At 40.4% G+C, this 23,101-nt stretch overlaps 1 protein-coding gene across 2 annotated transcripts in view; it reads left to right on the top strand.

Moving 5' to 3' along the window:
- The first annotated feature begins 8,885 nt into the window (after positions 1 to 8,885).
- Positions 8,886 to 23,101, top strand: part of LOC126273052 (CARD- and ANK-domain containing inflammasome adapter protein-like) — a 32,859-nt gene continuing 18,643 nt past the window's right edge. The window contains exon 1 of one of the 2 annotated variants that reach the window (XM_049976447.1): positions 8,886 to 8,974. The gene's annotated coding sequence lies outside the window, so the exon portion shown is untranslated. Of the gene's footprint in view, positions 8,982 to 23,101 lie in introns of both variants that reach the window. The other variant, XM_049976449.1, reaches the window with a different exon arrangement.

Genomic DNA, 23,101 nt, shown 5'->3' with positions numbered 1-23,101 from the left:
CGCCAAAGTATGAAAATAGGAAATACACCAATAACATAAAATTGATTCATTTAAATGGTGTGATCAAGACTGAACTTTAGTCAAAATATAATAATCTATTGATCACTGTATTCCAAAAATGTTTACCAAAATTGTAGTGAGATATAAGAATTGGAACAGAATTCTGTTAACGTTATAGTTGGCAGTTTTGTTGCTTAGCAAAGTATTGAAATGAAAAGCGTAATTAATTGTATGGAAGTATTTCATAGCTTATATATTCTACGTGATTATATTTCTTTTGCGATCAGTATTGTTGAAATTAGAAGTATGTCCCAACAACAGAAACATCGTTCCTCTTCCCACTCACTCAGCGCTCCCCTACCACTATAGTCGCTGCCGTTTCTTCCGACACACTGGCCAGTTCAGTTGAGTTAATGTCGTGAACTGTCAAAGTAGTGCCAGAGAGTTCTGTTTTTGTGAGAGTATTCATCAGTTTGTGGAGGTACGAAGTGTTTCTTCTTAGTCTCATAAGTTTTTTCTGGACTGAGAAAAAAATATTGCTGGACTCTATTACCCGTTTTATTTTTGATAAATCTGTATCGGAAGGAGAGACATCAATAGTGACGAAGGGCTTGGAAACTCTGACATACGTCACCAAGGAAGGATGAGGCTCATAATCTTCTAAAGAAAGCTGTACTGATTGAAGTGCATAAGGTATGTCGAATTGAATACATTTAGGAACGCGATATAGGAAAACTAATTAATCAGAATGTTGCACAAGCAGATGATAAAAGTTCGAGGTCCTCTTCCTCTTATCCATTCAGTTTTAAAAAAGACTGATTCATGTGTGCTGAAAAGTGTGAAATAGAGGAGGAAACAAAAGAACCACTCCACAAAAGCCGTGGAGAATTTGAAGTTCGCTCTTCAACTGTGACACAAACACTGCTTGAGACAGCAGAGAAACGCCGTGATGATTTCGGTAGAAAGGTTGCCAAACGCATCAACAGTGTTTTGTGTTTGATAACTGCAGAAGCCCATTATCATCAAGATTGCTATGTTAAATTACTGTCGAATCCCTCCTGTGTTCGAAAAAGAGGCCGCCCTCAAGATACCAACTCTGATGCTGTGCACCAAGAACTTTGTAAATTTACAGACAATGCAGGGGAATGTCAATTTTCACTGCTCGACTTGTTCCAGAAAGTTAATGAATGTCTTCCAGGAGGAGAGGCAATGACTATAAAAACTCTGAAAAATAAACTGAACACTTCCGTCATGGGGTCTTGTTTGCCACAATATCAAGACATCCCTCAGCTGTATGTTTTCGTGGCGGTGGCCACAAACTTTTGAATCAGTGGTACAATGAACTCTTGTTAATGAAAAAGATGAGAGAAAGAGAATACTAGAAACAGCAGCAGGAACCATCTGTGAAGATGTAAGAACAAGTCCTTACAGTGTTGCCAATTATCCAGATATCAATGATTTGACAGAGAATGCTGAAGCAATGGTTCCTGACACTTTACACGAATTTGTGAAGGGTGCAGTTTTCTCAAAAAAGAAATGTAGTGAACAGCCCCCTTTAAAAAATGTATCGTAGTATCCCATGCGATTGTGTCAGCTTCCAGGCCTCGTTCATTTATCTCCTCATTGCAAGTTGGTCTTGCAATGCACTTATTTCGCAAAGTGGAATCAAATAACATTGTTGAAATTGTCTCGAATATGGGTTTCCGTTCTTCACATAGCACTGTGGCTTTATTTGTGGCTTCTGCTGTTCCTTTATTGAAACCAAATACTTCAAATGATTCGTTCTCACAGTTCGTTTTCGACAATGCTGACTCCAATATTGCAACAATTTCGGCCAAAGGTACATTCCATGCTAGTTATGGGACTAACTGTGTATCGCCCCACATTCAATTGTTGCCAGATGTATCCAAGATAGTGGCGATGACGTCATCCAAGAGGGCGGCGTGTAGACTTGCCAACAGCGCATCACGTCATCCAAGATGACGGATTTTGGCGGGAAGCATGAATTTTGGTGGGTAGATAGGTCAATTGGGCTATCTCCACTAACCTAACCCTCCAGAAAAAAATTGGCGGGAAATTCAAATTCCAGCAGGATAATGCATCAAACCACGAAAATGGAGGGAAAATAGACCAAATGAGCTAGGGCCACTAACCTAACCCCCTACCCCCTAGAAAATGGGGGCAAATTCAAATCCCGACAGGATAATGCACCACATCCTTCTTATCTCTACGAAGCAAAGAAAATCGCAGGAAAATTCGGTCACTTGGCCTACCTCCACTAACCTAAGTTACCCGACCACCACCTTTTCCTACGAACTGGCACCAACTTCTAATTTTTGCAGTAAACAAAATAAAATTCCCATATGTCTAATGTCTACTAAGCTAAATGTATGTGTGAAATCTTATCCGTCTTAACTGCTAAGGTCATCAGTCCCTAAGCTTACACACTACTCAACCTAAATTATCCTAAGGACAAACACACACACACACACACACACACACACACACACACACACACACACCCATGTCCGAGGGAGGACTCGAACCTCCGCTGAGACCAGCCACTCTACTAAGCTAACAGAGTGGCGCAAAAGAAAAGACACTGGCACGACCTCCTAAGGATTCCTGGGAAAAAAACTTGGACATAAGACTTTATTTAAACAATTCCATGCAGGTGTGTTCACCACAAGTTCTGGACTTCAACTGACTTAGTCCACAGCGCCAACGCTAGAGGACGCCACCATGACATCATCCAAGATGGCGACCATGACGTCAATCAAGATGGCAATACCCAGCTTATCCACCATGTGTTGTAAGATTATACACTTGTCCTACCTCCACCAACCTAACCCCCTTCCCAATAAAAATCACGCAAAGTTCAAATTTCAACATGACAATGACGGGAAAAACGGACTTGTCTTTATTATTATTTAAACAATATCACGGAGGTGTTCGCCAAGAGGTCTGGACTCCAACTGGCTTGGTTCATATTCTCGCCAGCAGAGGGTCAGAACATGACACATGTACAGTTATTGAAGATGGCTGCACCCACTGTGTCTACCACGAACTCCAGAGCTCAAATGGCTTAGTTCTTATCGTGACCACCAGCGGAAGCTACTGTGACGTGGCGTGATGACACATGATCGTCTGCTCTCTCTCTCTCTCTCTCTCTCTCTCTCTCTCTCTCTCTCTCACACGCACATTATAGCTGGACACGTGCCACGCCGCCGGCCCACGAGCGTCCGACCACTTATGTCACACACCCTCGGCTGCCACCTCCATACACGCACCAGACCTATTCTATAAACATGCTATCACCAACATCGCACATCTAACCTATCAATTACCTAAGTACTTAATTGAATTTGAGTTTTAATCATACTAAATAATTCAATTTACAATTTCATATAAGTATGAAAAGGTGTTCAACCACCTAGTTTCAACTACTTTTCAAGGAACAGACCGCCACCTCTTCCTAGGAACCAAAGCCGAGTTTGAATTCTGGCAGTGAAGAAAGTTCCCTTGCACTTTCGCTACCAACCTAAGAAAACTGCGGGGAAAGAAAGGACACTTGAAGTAACCTCATCCACACGACCGCCACTTCCTCCTAAGAATCGGCGTCAAGTCTGAATTCTGCCAGTAAACAAAGCTCACGTGCGTTTCCACTACAAACGTAAGAAAATTGCTGCAAACGAAGCTCACCACCACCACTAATTTAAGTCGCCAGACCAACACCTCTTCCTAGGGCCGGGTAGTAAAAGGATTCAGCACGCACTACACTGATGGCGAGAGAAAGGAGTGTACTTTATTTATTTGTGAGCAATTTATTTAGGGATCGGGTATATGTATCACAGAGCACACGCTCTGACATGCCCCACAGCATACAGACCTGCAAACCACTGTTACATAACTCATATATAAAGCTCTACACACACACTCTTGATAATTGTAAACCGTCAAAAATAACACATTGCACAGCCTACTGACTTGCAAACCACTCATAAACAATGCAGAGCATTTACATCCAGATTACCAAACAACTCCTAAATTGTCAAAATAATAATCCATGTAAAAGACTCTGCTTGCTAATCGTCAACTGTTGAAATAATACACCAGCCTTTATTTAAACAATTAGATGCAGCACCACCACCAGGTGTATTCGCCACTGAGTCCATAGCCCAACTGACTTAGTTCATATAGATGCCACTAGAGGACACTGTAGTGACACAAGTACCGTACTCTAAGATGACTCCACCTTGTGTGTTCACCACGGGCTCCAGACCCCAACTGTCTTAGTATATTTCCTCGCCATCAGAGGACACCACAGTGACACCAGCTGATGACGGAAGTACAGTTATCCATGATGGCCGCAAACAGTGTGTTCTGCATGAGGTAAACGATGCTGTCATCCGTTTCATGACATAAACCAAGATCGTGAGGGAAAACGATGCAGCCTGCACTGGGTTACTGGAGGGCATAAACAAGAAGTTCTCTCCATTTAATTTCAAACATTCTCTTTAGCGATGGAATACATTTATCCCACTGACGCAAAGCACTCGCCATGTTATGCTTGGGGTCACAATACACAGTCTGCAGACACACAAACAACTCCTAATTCTCCAAAATAATTTCAGTACAGACCTGCAAAATACTCCTAAATAATACAGCACATTGGTGTGTAGAGTACTCGTAAAGTGACCAAATAGCGCCTACAGGCCTACCGATATAATGCAATCAACGCATGTAAGCACAGTCCACAGCCCCCTGTCCATTAGAGTACACAGGAGGTATCGATAAGTGATGCATCCCTTAGATGTCAAACCGCACACAGCCCCTGCTCGGCTTCTGTAAGCATGAGGTGGCGGCACCCCCATTCATATGTAACACCTGAGAAATTCCTATCCGAATACGTGTTCACCTACACACATGTGCTGGTGTGATTGGGCAGCAGCGCAACCGCGAGCTGCAGCCGAATGCAGTCTAAAGTTGTATGTAGACGCCATTAATGACCGCGCGTTTATTTACACAGCACACACTACAAGCAGAGTTGTGCGCGTTCGGCTTTCCTCTATACCCTCACCCTAACTGCGGTCTGGTGAAGACATTGCAGAATTCTGTTCCACAATAGTAGAACCTGTTTTCGCCTTAGTGATTCTAATGGACCCTTCGTCACGTTTGACTCATGCTTCACCGTACATAGCTACATACCTTCGCAAACTCATCTAGCAATGTTATCAATCTTATACTCAACTCACAATGCTATCTAAAATAATAATGAAGTCTATCTCTACTTAACTCCATAGCCCCCCCCCCCCAAAAAAAAATTAAGGCTCACTTTCTTATTGTCTCAGCTTGCATGCACAAAAATTCTAGTCCTTTCAGAACCTGTTAACCAAAATATCACCCAATCCAGTTTTTCTCCCAGACATAACGTGATAGCATTCCTGTTCTCACCACTCCTATATCCCAACGCAATCTATGGACCATTTTCTTTCTGGGGCTTTCTGTCGTTATTTTGCAATGAATACTAAATTGCATAGACAGTTGGCTCAGCCTATACACCCCCAACCTGTTATTTCTTTCTACAGACGCTACTCTGTCATAATAAACGATACAGGCTCGTTTACCCCTGTTTCCGCTTTCTTGCCCGCATTTCTACAGACATCTCCAGACTCATCCATTAAAAGAACAACCATATTTTCGACATAATATTATACAATTTTCCCCATACTTCTCGATATCAAGCACACAGCAGTATCCTCCCGATCGCTATCACAACACAATGCACAAGACATGGACTGTAAATTATTTCTCCACAAACTCCAAACTCTAGCGAGGTGCACCTTGCTGTAAACCATTGACTAACTAGAAACAGAGTATGGAGGTCCCAGCCGAAGGTGTGTGACGTAAGCGGTTGGACTCCCGTGGGCCGTTGGCATGGAGAGTGTCTGGTTATAACCCACGCATGCGAGAGAGCGCAGATGATCACGTGTCATCACGCGATGTCATGGTTGTGTCCTCTGGTGGTCACGATAAAAACTAAGCCAATTGAGCTCTGTAGCTCGTGGTGGACACAGTGGGTGCAGGCATCTTGAATAACTGTACATGCGTCATGTTCTGCTGTAAGGGTGGCAGCCTCTGCTGGCGAGAATATGAAATTCAGCCAGTTGGAGTCCGGAGCTCGTGGAGAACACAGCTGTATGATATTGTTTAAATAATAATAAAGACAAGTCCGTTTTTCCTGCTATTATCACGTTGGAATTTGAACTTTGCGCGATTTTTATTGGGGAATGGGTTAAGTCGGTGGAAGTAGGCCAAGTGTACAATCTTACATCACATGGTGGATACACTGGGTGCTGCCATTTCGATTGACATCAACGGTCGCGTCTTGGATGACATCATGGTGGCGCCCTCTAGCGGTGGCACTGTGTACTAAGTCAGCTGGAGTCCAGACCTCATGGTGAACACACTGGGTGTCGCCATCTAGGATTACGTCACAGATGAGACCGCTCTCTGGTGGTGGCGATATGTACTAAGTCAGCTGAAGTCCTGACCTTGTGGCAAACACACCTTCTTGGAATTGTTTAAATGAAGTCTTATGTCCAAGTCCTTCTCACACGAATCTTTAGGAGGTGGGGGCAGTCTGGCGACTCAGGTTAGTAAAGTGTCTTATGTTTCACGCCATTTTGTTAACTTAGTAGACATATGGGAATTGAATTTTCTTTACTGCAAAAATTAGAAGTTGGTGCCAGTTCGTAGGAAGAGGTGGCGGTCGGGTGACTTAGGTTAGTGTAGGTAGGCCAAGTGAGCTATTTTCCTGCAATTTTCTTTCCTTAGTAAAGATAAGAGCGCTCTGGTGAATCATCCTGTTGGCATTTGAACTTACCCCCATTTTCTGAGGGTTTGGGGGTTAGGTTAGTGGTCTGTTTTCCCGCCATTTTCTCGGTGTGATGCATTACACTGCTGGAATTTGCATTTCCCGCCCATTGTTTTTTTCTGGTGGGTTAGGTTAGCAGAGGTCGCCCAATTGACCTAGCTTCCCGCCAAAATATGCCATCCACTGTTTCCAAGACTACAAGTCGCCATCTTGGATGACGTCATCGCCGCCATCTTGGATACATCTGGCAATAATGGAATGTGGGGCGACAAACAGGTAGTCCCACTACTCATGCTATGGGGGAAACCAGGTGTGTGGCTCCAGGGAGAACAATAGAACATCAGCAAGAAACCAAACTCTGACGTGGTGGCTCTACTGAAACAGCAAGTGCCCAAAAAATTAGTCTCGTAACATTCTGAAGCCAGAATAGAGTTGGAACTGAAGACATTGTTATGCAAAATGTCTGCTCAGAACAATCATTCACTAAAGCAGCAGTACCTACCAATCACAATTTTATTTGGATGGTGGGAAAGTTTTTACAGCTTTCTATTCCTACATGGCAAGATTTTATGAAGAAAATCACCACTGGAGAACCTTATACGCAATCAAATGCATTAGCACTTTCATTCATCAACAATCCACCCACATATTATAGCACTATTTTAACTATTTTAACTTATGCCATCACATGGAGTAAAAAACCGCAAAGCAATATGTTCAACCACTCTACAAGAAAGCTCAAGATGTAGTTGCAGTGGAGGCTAATGGTAGGTATAACATTGTCACAAAAACAGAACTCTTTGGCACTACTTTGACAGTTCACAATATTAACTCAATTGAATTCAGAAGAAACGGCAGCGACTATGGTGGTATTGGTCGTAGGGGTCACTGAGTGGGGAGAGGAACGACGTTTTTGTTGGTGGTACGTACTTCTGATTTCAACTATACTGATCGCAAAAGAAATACAATGACATGGAATATATAGGCTACAATCTATTTCCATACACTTAATTACGCCTTTCAAAAAAATGGTTCAAATGGCTCTGAGCACTATGGGACTCAACTGCTGTGGTCATTAGTCCCCTAGAACTTAGAACTACTTAAACCTAACTAACCTAAGGGCATCACACACATCCATGCCCGAGGCAGGATTCGAACCTGCGACCTTAGCAGTCGCACGGTTCCAGACTGCGTGCCGAGAACCGCGAGACAACCGCGGCCAGCGTGTTGTCACATGTAAAAATCAGCTATTGATACCATAGTTATTGTTTTAATGCTAAGACACAGTACATTTATTACACTTAGAACAAATGTTCAATAACATAGTTTCACAAGCTATTAACAATAGGCATGTGGGAGAGAGACAATGTGTCGAGTAAAGAAACTTAATTGTTTGTTGCAGGCAGGTCTATCGCTCACGAGTAAATTGTGTTAATTCACCTACATGTGTGTCTCAATGGAAACGCAATAATGTATTATCTGTTGCTTAAAGATGTAAAAAGGCAACAGATTGGTGCTTTACTTCCTGTCAACTGAATCAACTGAACTTGCATTAGACAAGAAAAAGATAAAGATAACGAATAGAAATCAAAGTTTTATTAGTAAATTAATGAATTATTCGAATTAACCTGCCTCTACCGGTGATGAAAGGTACTTACATTCACCTTCGTGAGTTTTTTTTACGTAGGTCTGCATAAATAACAAGGTAAATATATCAAAAAATGCCGTCCACGTTGTGATAAACGTGAGTTAGTCACTGCTGTATTTCAGTTTTATAGCTACGTTTAAATAGTTTTATTCTGACGCTAGCAAAAAACATAACTTTCGAAGGTCAGAAGTTTTGTATTTGTAAAATTAAAAGCACAAAGAAATTACTATAAACGCTACAGGGGATCCAACCAGTGAGCTCAATGGATCAAACCCGCAATGTTTTCTTTAGTTCGTCTCCATATTACCTAAGGCGCTGCTATCGCCCCGAGTTTCCATCTCTTAACAAGAGACTTGCGCTTCACATATATTGTTGTTCAGTGTTTGCGAACGGGAGGCCGTGTAACTGTGCGTGAAGCTGAGCTAGAAGAAATCTGACAATAGCGTGCTGTAGGTGGTAAATGAATAACAATAGATTTCGTTTCTTAGCCACTGAAAGAAGCTGTGCTGAACATGTATTTTAAAAACAAAGTTAAGCGCAGTTTTCTATTATTAGTCTGATGCTGTTAGCGAATGACTTTTTATGGTGCTGTGGGAACTGGTATGATAATATTGTGTAATTTGTTGATACCTACTGCACACTATTCAAACTTAGTTTTGTCCTCTTTTTAAACAGTTGTGACTGAATCATCTTTGCTAGTTGTTACTGGTGATTCGGGACAATGTCTGAATTGTATATGGCTTAAAATTATTCGAGATTACGTTAATCCCAATAAAACCTTACATCTAACCCCGTTTTCGAGAAAACGCCTTTCGTTTAGGGTCATATTATATTAGTGGCCTGTATTTCTTTTGCTAGTTGATTTATGTGAAACACGAGGCAGTTAGAATAGGATTATTGTAAGGCAACCGCCATGGTAAGTTAGTTTAGTGTTTCATGGCTCATAATAATGTGGAATTGGTCCCATGGTCATGTATTTTGCTGTTTGTGGCGTACAAATAAAGAGTTTTATGTTGTGATACATGTATTCATACAGAACTGTCAGAATTTCTATCATTTTGAATAATTCTTCACATTGTGCCCTGTTACAACTATTTGTTGTTATGGTACAGCTCTTCTCTGTATCTTGAAAGTAGGTTCTATGTTCGCAGCACCAAAACACTAGCCCATAACTGAGGATTGAATGAATATAGCCCTACCCAAATTAAGCCACTTTGAGGCATGAAATGCTGCACACAAATTCAAGGCTTTGCAGGACATAACGTGCTGAGGATAACTTCTCTGCCAAAATTTAACATGTTCTGTCCATTTCAAGTGACATATTACAGTCATCGCCAAGAATTTCGTATCAGTTACACAATCTCGTTCATCATTATTTACTTTCATTGTAGTATAATTAGGTTTTTATTTAGTCTGAAGTTTATACAGTTTGTCTTTTCACGTTGTAGTTACTCTGGTCCTTAAAGACCAGTTGTGGATGTTTCTGAGAGCTGGATTTTTCTGCTAACTGAGCTGAATATTTGGCTGTAATTGCTACAATGCTGTCATTGGAAAATAGTATTTTCTTACCTGACATTATGTGGGAAAGGATTTACTGATAAGAAGACGATTGGAGCCAATACACTTCCTTAGGGGACACTTACGTTAATAAATTTTCCATAATTTTTGTAAAATTCTCGAAAAGCGGTGTCAGTGTGGTTATTTTTGACGTACGTGAGATAGAGAGTTTCAGATGAGTTTTTTGTTACCTGTGGACACCCATATCCTTAATTTTTTTTTTTTAAAAAAAAATAATAGCTGCAATCGAAGGCAGTGTTTTGGTAAATGGTTCCTCAAATTTTAGTTTAAATATTGTAAATTTTTTTTACAATCGTATTGACCATCTAGAATCACGTTAACAACTTCAGTTCCTCTTCTTCCTTTGTTGTTATTTCCTATTTTTCCAGTATTCCGTTCCTCTTCTTCCTTTGTTGTTGTTTCCTATTTTTCCAGTATTCCATCATTTTCTCCCCATGAAGCCTCATCCTTTCTTCTGTCTATGTTGTTCCCAATTTTTTATTTCTTCTGCTTTGAAAGCCTTCCAAATTTAGTATTTTGTTTTTAAAACGGTTTCTTTCTGCTGTTTCTGATTCTTTGATGTTGTTTGTTTCAAGATCTTTTCTTACTTCTGTAATCCATGCTATTGTCAATTTCTTCATCCAGAAATAGAGCAGTGTTCGTTTTGTTAGTCTATTTCCATCCATTCGGTAGAGAAGTCCTAAAAAGGTTAATCTTCGTTTGGCCATTACTTCAGATATTTTCTCTATATTTTTGTAGATCTCCTCATTACGTCTTATTTTCCCACCATCTGCAGTTTTCATTGCACCCATTATTTTTTTAATAATCCTTCTTTCCAGTACCTCAATAGTTTGTCCATCTTATAGTTTATCGTTAGGCGTTCAGATCCATATAAACATTCTGGTCATACCACTGTGGTGTAGTGTTTTAGTTTTGTATTTTTAGATATACATTTCTTGTTGTAAATATCTTTGGTCAAACCATATACTCTTTTCATTTTGTTAATTCTTACATCTATTGCAGATTTTGCTAGTCCATTCTGTTGTATAGTTTCTCCAAAATATTTAAATTTATTTACTCGCTCTATTTTTACCTATTTGTGTTTCTATGTATTTTGGAAATTAAGGAGATGGGACCTGGATAAACTGAAAGAACCAGGGGTTGTACAGAGTTTCAGGGAGAGCATAAGGGAACAATTGACAGGAATAGGGGAAAGAAATACAGTAGAAGAAGAATGGGTAGCTCTGAGGGATGTAGTAGTGAAGGCAGCAGAGGATAAAGTAGGTACAAAGACGAGGGCTGCTAGAAATCCTTGGGTAACAGAAGAAATATTGAATTTAATTGATGAACGGAGAAAATATAAAAATGCAGTAAATGAAGCAGGCAAAAAGGAATACAAACGTCTCAAAAATGAGATCGACAGGAAGTGCAAAATGGCTAAACAGGGATGGCTCGAGGACAAATGTAAGGATGTAGAAGCTTATCTCACTAGGGGTAAAGTAGATACTGCCTACAGGAAAATTAAAGAGACCTTCGGAGAGAAGAGAACCACGTGTATGAATATCAAGAGCTCAGATGGCAGCCCAGTTCTAAGCAAAGAAGGGAAGGCAGAAAGGTGGAAGGAGTATATAGAAGGTTTATACAAGGGCGATGTACTTGAGGACAATATTATGGAAATAGAAGAGGATGTAGATGAAGACGAAATGGGAGATACGATACTGCGTGAAGAGTTTGACAGAGCACTGAAAGACCTGAGTCGAAACAAGGCCCCCGGAGTAGACAACATTCCATTAGAACTACTGACGGCCTTGGGAGAGCCAGTCATGACAAAACTCTACCAGCTGGTGAGCAAGATGTATGAGACAGGTGAAATACCCTCAGACTTCAAGAAGAATATAATAATTCCAATCCCAAAGAAAGCAGGTGTTGACAGATGTGAAAATTACCGAACTATCAGTTTAATAAGCCACGGCTGCAAAATACTAACGCGAATTCTTTACAGACGAATGGAAAAACTGGTAGATGCAGACCTCGGGGAAGATCAGTTTGGATTCCGTCGAAATGTTGGAACACGTGAGGCAATACTGACCTTACGACTTATCTTAGAAGAAAGATTAAGAAAAGGCAAACCTACGTTTCTAGCATTTGTAGACTTAGAGAAAGCTTTTGACAATGTTGACTGGAATACTCTTTTTCAAATTCTAAAGGTGGCAGGGGTAAAATACAGGGAGCGAAAGGCTATTTATAATTTGTACAGAAACCAGATGGCAGTAATAAGAGTCGAGGGGCATGAAAGGGAAGCAGTGGTTGGGAAAGGAGTGAGACAGGGTTGTAGCCTCTCTCCGATGTTATTCAATCTGTACATTGAGCAAGCAGTAAAGGAAACAAAAGAAAAATTTGGAGTAGGTATTAAAATTCATGGAGACGAAGTAAAAACTTTGAGGTTCGCCGATGACATTGTAATTCTGTCAGAGACGGCAATGACTTGGAAGAGCAGTTGAACGGAATGGACAGTGTCTTGAATGGAGGATATAAGATGAACGTTAACAAAAGCAAAACGAGGATAATGGAATGTAGTCAAATTAAATCGGGTGATGCTGAGGGAATTAGATTAGGAAATGAGACACTTAAAGTAGTAAAGGAGTTTTGCTATTTAGGAAGTAAAATAACTGATGATGGTCGAAGTAGAGAGGATATAAAATGTAGACTGGCAATGGCAAGGAAGGCGTTTCTGAAGAAGAGAAATTTGTTAACATCGAATATAGATTTATGTATCAGGAAGTCGTTTCTGAAAGTATTTGTTTGGAGTGTAGCCATGTATGGAAGTGAAACATGGACGATAAATAGTTTGGACAAGAAGAGAATAGAAGCTTTCGAAATGTGGTGCTACAGAAGATTGCTGAAGATTAGATGGGTAGATCACATAACCAATGAGGAAGTATTGAATAGGATTGGGGAGAAGAGAAGTTTGTGGCACAACTTGACTAGAAGAAGGGATCGGTTGGTAGGACATGTTTTGAGGCATCAAGGGATCACAAATTTAGCATTGGAGGGCAGCGTGGAGGGTAAAAATCGTAGAGGGAGACCGAGAGATGAGTACACTAAGCAGATTCAGAAGGATGTAGGTTGCAGTAGGTACTGGGAGATGAAGCAGCTTGCACAGGATAGAGTAGCATGGAGAGCTGCATCAAACCAGTCTCAGGACTGAAGACAACAACAACATGTATTTTGGTGCATTTTTTATATTTGTCATGAATTTTGTTTTTTCAGCTGAAATTCTGAGACCAGTTCTGTTTGCTGATTTTTTTCCAGAATGTTTATTTGGGTAACTGCTTCTGTCAGGTTTTCTAAAAGTATTGAGAAATCATCCGCAAAAGCCAAGCAGTTTACCTTAATTCCATTTGTTTTCCTTCCCAGAGTTATTGGTTCAATTTTGTGATTTTTTTAGCTCCGAATTCCAGATCCTTGCAATTTTTTCTAGAACACAGTTAAACAGTAAAGGTGATAAACTGTCAGCTTGTCTAAAACCAGTTTTTATTTCAAAAGGCTGAGATACTTCTCCCATAAATTTGACTTTAGATACTGTACCTGTTAGTGTTTCACGAATTATGTTTGCTAGTTTTAACACCAAATTCTCTAATGACCTTATCAATCGTTTCTCTGTCTATACAGTCAAATGCTTTCTTGAAATCTATAAATGACACTAGTATTGGTTTGCTGGTTAACATTCTATGGAGAATTATTGACTTCAAGTTAAAAATTTGTTCTGCACAGGATCTTCCCTTTCGAAAACCACCCTGATATTCTCCTAGTTGTTTGTCTGAAGCATCTACCACTGTGTTGAGGAGAATTTTTGATAATATTTTGTATGCCACTCGCAGAAGTGACACTCCTCTGTACTTATTTATATTTCGTTTATGGTTGTTTCTGCATACACTTCCAGCTTCATACCATAGCTGGAATGAGAACTGAAATAGGTTTAAATCTGAGAAAACCCTTCTGTATGCATTCAGTTTAGCAGACTTTTCTACATAAATATTTGCTTTTATTATATGATAGAGATGATCTGATAGGCTTACATTTTGAACAAGTAACCTGCAGTACTCTTTCTTTCTATGTCTTTCGTCACATATTTTGTTATTGATGAAGGTTGTTTTGTCACTCCAATTGGACAGTTTATGACTGATGTTGTGGTGAAGCTGTGGATGATATTAAAGTATACACTACTAACATCATCTGATTTCATTGTGTTGCTACACTCCTGGGAATGGAAAAAAGAACACATTGACACCGGTGTGTCAGACCCACCATACTTGCTCCGGACACTGCGAGAGGGCTGTACAAGCAATGATCACACGCACGGCACAGCGGACACACCAGGAACCGCGGTGTTGGTCGTCGAATGGCACTAGCTGCGCAGCATTTGTGCACCGCTGCCGTCAGTGTCAGCCAGTTTGCCGTGGCATACGGAGCTCCATCGCAGTCTTTAACACTGGTAGCATGCCGCGACAGCGTGGCCGTGAACCGTATGTGCAGTTGACGGACTTTGAGCGAGGGCGTATAGTGGGCATGCGGGAGGCCGGGTGGGCGTACCGCCGAATTGCTCGACACGTGGGGCGTGAGGTCTCCACAGTACATCGATGTTGTCGCCAGTGGTCGGCAGAAGGTGCACGTGCCCGTCGACCTGGGACCGGACCACAGCGACGCTCGGATGCACGCCAAGACCGTAGGATGCTACGCAGTGCCGTAGGGGACCGCACCGCCACTTCCCAGCAAATTAGGGACACTGTTGCTCGTGGGGTATCGGCGAGGACCATTCGCAACAGTCTCCATGAAGCTGGGCTACGGTCCCGCACACCGTTAGGCCGTCTTCCACTCACGCCCCAACGTCGTGCAGCCCGCCTCCAGTGGTGTCGCGATAGGTGTGAATGGAGGGACGAATGGAGACATGTCGTCTTCAGCGATGAGAGTCGCTTCTGCCTTGGTGCCAATGATGGTCGTATGCGTGTTTGGCGCCGTGCAGGTGAGCGCCACAATCAGGACTGCATACGACCGAGGCACACAGGGCCAACACCCGGCATCATGGTGTGGGGAGCGATCTCCTACACTGGCCGTACACCTTTGGTGATCGTCGAGGGGACACTGAATAGTGCACGGTACATCCAAACCGTCATCGAACCCATCGTTCTACCATTCCTAGACCGGCAAGGGAACCTGCTGTTCCAAAAGGCAATGCACGTCCGCATGTATCGCGTGCCACCCAACGTGCTCTAGAAGGTGTAAGTCAACTACCCTGGCCAGCAAGATCTCCGGAACTGTCCGCCATCGAGCATGTTTGGGACTGGATGAAGCGTCGTCTCACGCGGTCTGCACGTCCAGCACGAACGTTGGTCCAACTGAGGCGCCAGGTGGAAATGGCATGGCAAGCCATTCCACAGGACTACATCCAGCATCTCTACGATCGTCTCCATGGGAGAATAGCAGCCTGCATTGCTGCGAAAGGTGGATATACACTGTACTAGTGCCGACATTGTGCATGCTCTGTTGCCTGTGGTTCTGTCAGTGTGATCATGTGATGTATCTGACCCCAGGAATGTGTCAATAAAGTTTCCCCTTCCTGGGACAATGAATTCACGGTGTTCTTATTTCAATTTCCAGGAGTATATTTAAATCCCCACATATGAGGACATCAATGTTTGGTCTCGATATTTTGTCTAAGCATTTGAGTTCTTAGGAAAAAAGTCCATATTACCATGGGGGGAATATAATCAAACAAAATACAATTAATTTTTAGCATGTTTTTTTCTGTTATTTCAACTGCCAATAATTCAAAATGTTTGTTTTCACTTAATGCTGCAAGATACTTTCTGGTTTCAAATGTAAAATCTTTTTTCACATGACCCCCCCCCCCCCCCCCCACCTTTCACGAAATTTGTACGAACAGAACAGGTCATATGATGTTGATGCAAAATACACCATTTCATTTTTCTACACCAGTGCTCAGTGATACCTACAATGGTACTGTCTGGTGTTTGCAGTTCTAATGCAAGTTGCTAAACTTAGTTCTTTATGGATTGTATATTTTGATGAAATACTGTTAACCATTTAGTATGTATATCGTGGTGGTTATCTCCTCCTCATGCCTGTCATTAAAAAATCCTTCAGATGGGATGGTTGCACTATTTTTTGCCTCATTGTTACTGTCCACATTTCACTTGCAGTTGTTTCTTCCTCTTCTGTTGGTGGTGTTTGTGTGTTGTCTACTGCAGTTATATGCCAACCCCCTCTTACTTACTCTCTGTGTGTGTCTGGTGTAATTTCATAAAAGAAATGGTTTAAATGACAGTGACTCCAGGAAATCATTTTGCAGCAGTTGCTCTATGCTGTAACTTAAGACAGTAACAGAAAGTGAAGTTCGCAAAATCGCTTTCGTAGTCCGGAATATTAGCATGCATGTCTTTTTCGTAACAGAACCAAAAAATGACTTCAGCAGACAGCCATTGTATAAACAACTGTACTAAATAATGCTTGTTAAAAATGTGGTTTTGTGGCCTACTGAAGTGTTTCTACTGATACACATCTATTTACTTGTAGTTTGTGGCTATCGATCTAAATTTTAGTGATATAGTAAGCAAAATAAAGGATGAAATGTGGGGTTGGGTCTTAAGACAAGTTTGATGTTGATCTCCATGCTAGCCTGTTCTGTGAAAGACTCTCACTATTGGCATAGTTAATGCCACATACATTGATTTAAAGCTGCACACTTACCTATTTGCTTTAACCAGTGAAGTCATCACCACTACCAGAACCCCTATTTCGAGCATATTCAAAATGATGACTGAAACATTGGTCATAACACTTGGAAAAAAGGAAGAAAAAAAAAAGCAAGCAAATATCACGTGAACCAACACACTGACTGAATACAGTGAAATTAGAGGCTGTTCAGGAAAAAAGGTGTGATTTGGGTGGGGGCAAATTAAAATTCAGTAATAAAAGCACCGCTTCAAGATTCAACACTGAAGAAAAAAAACACTTGAAACAGCCATAAATAAAATGACAAAACATGTCATATGATCACGGTATCCCAATCTCCAGTTCAGTTATATAACTCAACCGTAGACCAGGATACTAATAATCCCCCACCCACAATGAATGGTGAATTATGGAAAGTGAATGTGATGATGTGTGGATAGGACAAGACAGCGGAACTTGTGTGAAAATTAAAAAAAAACAATGTCACAAAGTGGCTCACTGTTTTTTAATTAAATTAAGGGGGAAGATAGGCAGATCAGTGTTTTTTAATGAAATCGTGAGATGAGGTGGGTGAATCAATGTCTATTAATAATGGTCGCCCTGCTGATCCAACTACCTTCTCTCGTAATTTAATTAAAAACATTGATTCACTTACTCAGTGGTTATGCCGGCACCTAAGAGTACAGTTTGTATTATGACAATATTCTGCATAAGATATCCCATTGTGCCAAAACATAGGCCTAGTTCCGTACGAGCCACATCGTGATGACTACAGCACACCAAATGACATGCTAACATACCTCACCTTGCCACACAAACACTGGCCTCTACAACATTATTTCACTTCCACACCAAAACACATGTCATGGGTCAAAGCAGATGGATTGTATCCTACAACCAAGTATACACATGTAGCATATAAACTGGTCTGTTCTTTTATTTAGGTTGTCATAAAATTCTCTATTTCTTTTCGCATAAGTACAGTTTGGTACCATTCCATTACTTATGAATCTAGCAATCTAATGTTTGGCATTCTTCCGTAGCATCCCATTTCAAAAGGTATTATCTTGTCACAGTATTTGTCATCCACATTTAACTTCTTTAATAGGTTACAGTAAGGACAAATGCCTCCAGAAAAACTTCTAGATATTATATTTGATGATATTTTTTATTTTCAAAATTGGCATTCTGCATTTTATATCCCATCCACTTCTGCTATCATTAGTTATTTTGCTGGCCAAACACCAAAATTAGTTTGCTACTTCTGGTGTCTCATTTCCTAATGAAATGCATGTGTCATCGCCTACTTTTTTTGATGTTTATTTTATAACCACTCTTCAGAACACTATCCATTTCACTTAGCTGCTTTCACAAGTCTTTGCTGTTTGATGGAATGTCATCAGCTAACCCCAACACTGAATGTAAACTCCCTTTCCAAATTTCTCCTTTGTCTTCTTCACAGCTAGTGCAGTCTACATATTGAATAACACCATGGGTAAGGTACCACTGTGTCTTATTCCCCTCTCAACTTATCCCCACCTTTCCCTTTCCTGTCTTTCAACTCTTATAACTGCGGCATGGCTTCTGCAAAAGTTGTAGGTAAACTTTACTCCAGTATTTCATCCCTGCTACCTCACAAACTACGAAGTGTGTAACCCAGTTAACATTGTCAAGAGCTTTCTCATAATTGACATATGCTATAAGCATACAAATGTGTGGTTTTTTCTCAGATTGGTGTATTATCTTGTCACATATGAATGAAGAAAGACTACCTCAGGACCACTATTGCTTTTGTTAAGATCTAAGTTGGGAAAATGGACAATATACAAATTACATGTATACAAAATTATAAACAATACCACCAATGGCATTACAAATAACATCAGGACATAGAGTCCACTTGTACCTGCCACAGCTAGGTACAATCTATCAGCATTGGTGAGAATGATATAAAACTGATACAAAAAAATATGAGGGTAGGTGTGGAGGGAAAAGGAATTGTGTAGTCATTTACACAATACGTGTGCAAGTCTGCATCGATCATTTCCATTTCGGGACTTACTGATATCATAAAGGACAACACTATGAAGAGAATAAATTACTACTCAAGATATAGAGGAGACGTAGAGTCACAGGTACACACAATGAAGAGACAATACATTTATACATTTTAGTTTACACACACACACACACACACACACACACACACACACACACACACACACACAAAAGCACAACTCACACACATATAACCACTGTCTCTGGATGCTGTGTTGGGCCACAGTGGCAGAGACAGTGTTCATGTGTGAGTTGTGCTTGTGTGAATGTGTCTGTGTTTTCTACTTCAGAAGCCTTTTGGGCTGAAAGCTAAAATATATAGCACCCTTTTTATTTGCCTGTCTGCAACTCCTCTTTATGGTGAGTAGCACACTATCTGTCCCTTTCATTGTTCTCATTTCATCCAGGACTTTTCCTTGTTTGATATGATAAACAGGCTCATGTTAGTGGAACGAGGCAGAACATCATCGCCAATATTGAAATAAGCATCACATGTAAATCCATTCTGTTTATTAAGATTCTCATCAGGTTCTTTGCTTTTGGCAGTATAAATTTCCAGCTGTTTGAGCAAAGAAAGACACTGCCACTTGTTTGCTCTGTGCAAAACCTCGATGTTACTGTCAGTATCTATGATTTGTGCTGATGAGGGTGCAGCTAGTGCAGTTCTATTTTGTGTAAGAGTATATTAAGCGAATTATGAATGTCAAAGCTGTCTGTCCTGTGAAGTCGTTTTGGCAGTCACCACTTGTTGTCTCAGAAACACTAGAGTGTAAATTCATGTTCTTTCCCTGTGAGGTGTCAAAATAAATCCTGTGTCCCAATGTATTTTCTGGTCTGAAGGTAACTTTTACATAGGAACTTTCCAGTTTTATCATGCCATCTCAAATGGTACGAGGAAGTGTATTTTCATTCGTTGTTTTGCAGTATGTTACAACTATCTTTTATCACAGGATGAGATGGATAAGGAAACTGACCTTGAAGTAGATTGTGAGAGCAAATAGATACCACAACTCTACAGCTACACATGTATACAGAAAACTAAAACATAGCCAATATAAACATAAGTTAGGGAAAGAAATTTAATTTTGTAAGCATGACATACCGTGATACAACTTCTGGTAACATTCGAAGTTTTCATGTATATCACAAAAATCAAAGTTAACAGATGCCTTTGGAACAGAAAATACACTGGTCACAAAATTCGTCAAAACATCTCATAGGGTAAGAAGATGATGACTGGGACATTAGTTTTGTAACTAGACTCATTTTGTGCATTTCTGTCTTGAAGCAAGTGTCCTCAGTATTTTTATTTATTAACTGAAGTTAATTGTAAAAACGGAGGTCTTAAGTAATGAAAAGTAGTTCGGTCATTCCATGTAAATTCAACCAGTTTGAGAAAATGTTACAGATGATAGGCTGAGATTCAGCTGAAATTTAGCACACCAATGCTACCAGGAGTGGAACACTCATGTACAAAATTTTAGGTTCCCCTGCCAATTAGTTCCAGAATTATGGCTTGTGAAAGAAGGTGGTGTGACCCAGAAATTGCAACCCGCATCTGGCAATTTATCTTCAGACCCAACTTTAGGTCTTAATAACTTCGGAACTATTCTGAACAGTCCATTGAATTTTTTGTAACCCAGTAACACCAGCTTAGAGAATACACTCTATGAACACCAACAACATATTTCTGAGGGAAAATAAAAAAAATTCCAAAATATGATTAAAAAATGTAATACATTAAAAGGTACATTTATAGGTGCCCTTTGCCAAATATAATTCACTCAAAAAGGGCACAATTTTTTGTGGTAAGCTTAATGTGGCCTAAAGACACACAGAACTCATCTTGCCCATATCAGTCACACAAACTGAGTTATGTGCACACGAAAATACAAAAATTTGAAAAATTACCTGAAAACATGGATTTTCGAAGTGTGGTATCACAAAAGGGACAAGTGATGTTTCAAACACTGCATATGTGGCAAAATTTCAACTTGTTATTGCAAGGCATTCGTGTACAATAAAAGTTGACAGAGATGCATTTGGTTATGTTTCTTTTAACAGGACTTAACAAGTAATAGTGATGATGCAGACAGCAGTTGTTGGGAACCATTAGGCAACAGAAAGTTAAACAATGGTGGTTATCAGGGACAGAATGAGTCATTGTTAGGCAGGAACAACAAAGAAAACAAGCAACAACTGCAGGTTACTCATGTTTTAAGATTCTAGTTCAGACTAGTTAGTACTGCTGTGGAAAGTCAGTATGGAGGCAGAAGAGTGTACTAGTGGTGTGTTTGTTCAAACAAGTTGCGATATTGGTAGAGCACAAGCATTTGAATGTCATAAAACAACATGTGGAACAAAATGTGGCATTCGCTTTGTACTGTATGATGTGGATGTATCAGACCAAGATTTGTTACTATGGAGATCCGGGATACAGACTGTGGGCACAAGAAGTACAGTTCCAGGAAACTTTAGCGTTTGTTGTTATCATATGAAAGTGTTACTGGATAAGTATTCTTTCCTACAAAGAAGTTATTTTGATCTATTTCGGATTCATAAGAAGACAGTGAAGTGTAGCCTCAGAGAAATTGATATATAATTCAGTATTGAATTAAGTCGGGTGATGCTAAGGGAATTAGATTAGGAAATGAAATACTTAAAGTAGTAAAGGAGTTTTACTATTTGGGGAGCAAAATAACTGATGATGGTTGGAGTAGAGAGGATATATAATGTAGACTGGCAATGGCAAGGAAAGCGATCTGAAGAAGAGAAATTTGTTAACATTGAGTATAGATTTAAGTGTCAGGAAGCCGTTTCTGAAAGTATTTGTATGGAGTGTAGCCATGTATGGAAGTGAAACATGGGCAATAAATAGTTTAGACAAGAAGAGAAAAGAAGCTTCCAAAAAGTGGTGCTACAGAAGAATGCTGAAGATTAGATGGGTAGATCATATAACTAATGAGGAGGTATTGAGTAGGATTGGGGAGAAGAGAACTTTGTAGCACAATTTGACTAGAAGAAGGGATCGGCTGGTAGGACATCAAGGATCACCAATTTAGTATTGGAGGGCAGTGTGGAGGGTAAAAATTGTAGAGGGAGACCAAGAGATGAATACACTAAGCAGATTCAGAAGGATGTAGGTTGCAGTAGGTACTGGGAGATGAAGACGATTGCACAGGATAGACTAGCATGGAAAGCTGCATCAAACCAGTCTCAGGACTGAAGACCACAACAACAACAATTGAAAGTGAATCAGTGCATGGGACTTAACATGAAAGCAGGACAAAAGTTATGTTCCAGGTGTGTAACACTGCTAAAAAATGAAGGATATTCTGATAATTTACATGACAGTGACGAAGAGTATCAGCCACCTACAACCACAGCGGATGAGCAGTTAAATACTTCAGTGACTGCTCTTGGTTTGTCTTCCATGGAGACACACAAAGTTGGGAAAAGACACAGGCCTAGCTATGGTAGAAGAAAACTACAAGAAGCTCAAATGGAATAAAAACACAAAATAGCTGACACACTAATGGTGGAAGAGGAAGAACTATCTGCTCCAAAGGAACAGGAATCGTGTCAGAAATGTTCTGATTTGGACAAAATTGTGCATGATTTGAAAGAAAAATGTGCCATATCCGCACGCCAGAAAAAAAGTAGCTATTCTTACCCTTGCCCCTTCCGGCTGGTCTGTTGTCTACACTGCAGAGGAATTCAGTGTTTCTACATATATGGTAAAGCAAGCTACAAAAATAAAAGCAACCCAAGGAGTGCTTCCACAATTTCAGCAGGCTCAGGGTAAGCAATTGAGTTCAGAAATGAAGGTGCCAGTGTTGGAGTTTTATGAAAATAATGACTACAGCCGAATAATGCCAAAAAGACTATGTATCGGTGAAAATGGGAAATGTACGTGTACAGGTGCAAAAAAGACTGTTGCTGTGCAACATATCAGGACTATATGTAGAATTCAAGGGAAATGTATCCCAATACCAAAGTAGGTTTATCATCTTTTTTCAATCTTCAGCTAAAATGGGTTGTGCCTGTAAGTGCAAGGGGCACACACAATGTTTGTGTATGTGAGACCCATCAAAATGCTAAGCTGATGTTTGCTGCTATAAACAATGGATACGCATGGATCACACAAGTCTTGAAACAAAGCAAAGTAAAGTGGAAGATTTTGTTGAAATATGTTGTCAAAAAATGGA

Source organism: Schistocerca gregaria, chromosome 5 (genome assembly GCF_023897955.1).
Source record: "Schistocerca gregaria isolate iqSchGreg1 chromosome 5, iqSchGreg1.2, whole genome shotgun sequence".
In the NCBI taxonomy this organism is placed as follows: Eukaryota; Metazoa; Arthropoda; class Insecta; order Orthoptera; family Acrididae; genus Schistocerca; species Schistocerca gregaria.
The sequence above is the reverse complement of the archived record's forward strand: the minus strand, read 5'-3'. Positions and strand labels throughout refer to the sequence as shown.